Source organism: Nyctereutes procyonoides, unplaced genomic scaffold, assembly GCF_905146905.1.
Source record: "Nyctereutes procyonoides isolate TBG_1078 unplaced genomic scaffold, NYPRO_anot_genome, whole genome shotgun sequence".
Lineage (NCBI taxonomy): Eukaryota > Metazoa > Chordata > Mammalia > Carnivora > Canidae > Nyctereutes > Nyctereutes procyonoides.
The window spans coordinates 43,995,702-43,999,947 of NW_026575131.1; positions in this window are offsets into that span (position 1 = coordinate 43,995,702).

A 4,246-nucleotide genomic window follows, 5' to 3' on the forward strand; every position below is an offset into this window, starting at 1 on the left:
AACACTTGGAGCACCCTGGGGATGAGCATTTCCGATCCCACATGATACAGAAGGGGAACTGAGAGACTCTGTGATGAAGGTTATTCCACATCCGTGCAAATGAGGACAAGGCCAGGCCACACTGGGGACTGGCAACTTCCAGCCCATCCTTCCCAGCTAGGCTCAGGACTCCCGTTTGCCCTACCTGGTGGGAACACCGCCCCGGCCGCCTCGCCCCCTGGTGGCTGAGGATGGAGCAGGCTGAGCTGCCCACAGCAACTGGTGACACATGCAGATGAAGACAGAGTAGGAGATACACTTCCGGTTCAAAGTGATACTTCTGAGCAGTTTGTACTTAACCCTTTAGTGGAGCATTTGTGCAGAGCTCTATACTAGCAGAATTTTCTCAGGACCACAGGCTCACTCAGGACAGAGTGTGCCTAACTGCAGATGGAGGCTGAACTCCTGTTTGCACTGAGTGTGCAGAATCCTGGTTAGAAATGAGACTTAAGGGATCCCTCGGTGGCGCAGCGGTTTGGCGCCTACCTTTGGCCCAGGGCGCGATCCTGGAGACCTGGGATCGAATCCCACGTCGGGCTCCCGGTGCATGGAGCCTGCTTCTCTCTCTGCCTATGTCTCTGGCTCTCTCTCTGTGTGTGTGACCATCGTTAAAAAAAAGAAAAAAAAAAGAAATGAGACTTAAGGGACGCCTGGGTGGCTCAGCGGTTAAGCGTCTGCCTTTGGCTCAGGGTGTGATCCTAGAGTCCTGGGATTGAGTCCCACATCAGGCTCCCTGCATGGAGCCTGCTTCTCCTTCTGCCTGTGTCTCTGCCTCTCTCTGTGTGTCTCTCATGAATGAATAAATAAAATCTTAAAAAAAAAAGACACTTAAACACACCCTGACAAAGTGGCCCATCTCTAGAGAACTGTGTTTCAGAGAGCTTTTCAGAATATATAGGACAGGGGTGGGGCAAATGGTGCTCATCTCTCTCCCACAAACTCCTATCTAGTGTAGGAATGTTGTGATTTTATTATTATTTTTATTTTTTTTATTTTTTGGAATGCTGTGATTTTAAAAATGACACTTATTGTAGCAGCTGTAATTCATGGGGAGTATCGTATTTTTCATAAAGCACCACTGTAATAGTCCCTTTAACTATTTTCTGGTCCTTGAAAAAAAGTACCTGAAATATCAAAGTACTAAGGAAATCAAATTAACATAGAAATGAATCTTTCCTTCCTTTTCTCAACCAATTGCATTGTAATCTTACCATGTGAGCATGACTTTGGGGTGAAACAAACTTAAATTCTTCAGCAATCCTCCTCCTCCACTTGCCTGGTTCTCTGGGGACCTGAGGGTGGGAGAGGGTGGGAGATGAGAGAGTAGAGCCCCCATGGCCCTCACAGTCCAGCTCCCTTGCCCCCGCCTTTGTCCCTTGACTTAGGTGGACACTCCATTCTCCTCTGACCCCAGTAGCACTTCAGCCTCTTGTGTCCAGTTGGCAACTCTGAGCTAACTGGGGTTGCATCAGCATGGTTCAAATCAAGGAAGCCATGTCAGGTGCTAAACAGGACCACAGGGGGCCTGACTGCCTGCCTCTCCCAGAGCAGCTTCCTTTGTGGGGAAATGTAGACCTAACATGCTCAGCTAGGCCAAAGGGGAAGCTAAGATACATTTTGATCATTTTTAAAAAAATATTTTATTTGAGAGAGTGAGAAGAGCATGAACAGGGGGTGAGGGTAGAGGGAGAAGCAGACTCCCTACTGAGCAGGGAGCCTGACTTGGGGCTTGATCCCAGGACCCCGAGATCATGACCTGAGCCAAAGGGAGACACTTAACCAACTGAACCACCCAGGCGCCCCATTGTGATCATTTTTAATTCCCAGGACCCCCAGTACCCTTTGGCCTGGAGGTGTGAAGTTCACCCAGCAGGGTCCTCTTGGCATTTCTGGGGGGGACCCAGGCACAGCGACCAAGCATGCTGACACCTGCAGACAACATAGGCAGGTGTTCACATGGCGTCTGCCAGAACTGCCTGTGCTCTTCCTCTTGGGCTGTCCCACGGACCTGCCAGCATGCGCCAGGCCTGGGCTGGGACATTCCTGGCTGATGTCGAGCTGCCGAGTGGAGCAGCCACAGGGTGAGTGCCCCTGGCAGTGGGACAGGTGGGAGCAAGCACAGTCAGTGTTCCAGGACCATTCAGGGAGGAGGTTGGACAACATCCAGGTGGGAGATGTTGCTGTGACTTGGGGAGGGGCAATGAAGACAGCCAGAAATGGGTGGGTCGACAGGCAGGATTTCTGAGGGGTGGAGTGTGTATGAAGGACTACTAATGACCTCCGGCCTGCTCACTCAGTGCTTGGGCCGGTTGCCCTGGCCACCCGCTGGCCTCTGTGAGGCCCACTCCTGTCCTCCCCCCTCATCCTGTGACTACTTCCTGGCTGTTTGTCATCCACTTCCCAAGTGTGTCCTGCAGACCTTGTAGAACTTCTCCATACCATGTCCATTTGTGCCGGCCAGTCCTGCTGAAAAGAATCCGCTTGGCTTTACTGAGGGGTTCCCCTGAATCTATGACTCTGGCAGCCATTCTTTGTTCATCAATATCTGGCAATTTGTGGAAAATTTTCTGGGAACTGCTGATTTATTCAACCAGGGCATTGTTCTGCAGCACCCAAATGAGCCTACTTCCTGTGAAACAGTGGCTATCTCAGGACTGTCACACGTGATTCATTCCCAGCTGGTGGCCACATGCCTGCTGGTGGGGGGGGCTTGTCACATGGCGGATTTGTGGCTGTGCTCTGGTTGGGTGGGCTCAGGATGTGATTCCTGCAGAAAAGGTGTGAAATTCGAGGTGGAAAAACGATGTTCAAGCCGACAACAGGGCAGGCCCAACCCACCCCAAGTGATAAAGCCAGTTATGGCTGGATATGGCTGGAGGAGCAGGCATCAACGTGGGCATGGTGGGATCGCTGTGCTGGGGGAGGGCCTTCCTGGCACGGCTACGTGGAATCACTGATAGGCCCAATGGCCAGTGGTTCTGCCTCAGGACCACAGCCCAAAGGAAAGCTCAGACGTCCCTAGGAGTGAGCAGTTGAGAGCACTTTGGTGTTACTGAGGAGCACAGGGATGAGAGCGACACAAGGGCCTTGACGTAGTGTGGGAGGCAGCCAGGCACCATCCCCGCACGTTAAAAACAAGGCACAACCCAAGAGAATCAAAAATACTTGTTTAAACAACAGGGCAACCTCGGTGCCTTAGCGGTTTAGCGACGCCTTCTGCCCAGGGTGTGATCCTGGAGACCCAGGATAGAGTCCCACGTCGGGCTCCCTGCATGGAGCCTGCTTCTCCCTCTGCCTGTGTCTCTGCCTCTCTGTCTCTAATAAACAAATCTTAAAACAACAACAAAAAATGTGTAGGGGCACATCCACAATAGCGGCACTACTTACAAAAGCCACAAGGAAGAAGCAACTGAAGTACCCATCAGTGGATGAGTGGATAAACAAACTGATCAATTTATACAGTGGAATATTATCCAGCTTTAAGGAATGATATTCTGATTTGTACTACATCAGTGAACCTTCAAGTCATATTGAATGAAAGAAGCCAGACACAAAATGCCACATGTATGATCCCATTTACGTGAAATGTCCAGAACAGGCAAATCCAGAGACAGAAAGCAGATTAAGGCTGCCAGGGGCTGGGGGGTTGATTGACAGTTAATGTGGATGGGTTTCCTTTTGAGGTAATGAAAATGTTCTGGAACTAGACAGGTGTTGGTTTTACCACATTGCGAATATACCTGGTGCCACTGAATTGTACATATTAAATGGTTAATTTTATGACTTTCATGTCAAAAAGAAAAAATGAAAAACAAATCCCAAAACAACTAGGCACCTGGAGGTTAGCTGATGGGTTTTTTAAGAACACAGGAAATAGGACACTAGGAGAGCAAGCAAATGTGTCTGTAGAAGGGCAAGAGAGGAACAGGCAGTACTGTGGACCACGTTTGATGTCTTAGGGGCCTCCTCTCCCCCAGGCGGGGCTGTTCTGGAGGAACCGTCAGCAGCAGAGAAGACTCAGGTTTCCACCAGGTCCTCTGGTCCAGGGTACGGGGCTCTATAACCTCATCACCCTGTTGGTTCAGCAGAACTTCCTGATGCCCACTCACCGAGTGGCCCCACCTGGCCTGGTAAGAGGGCAAGCAAGAGCCATCTCTGGAGTGGCACACACAAGGGACAACACGACAAAAACAAAACAAGAGATGGC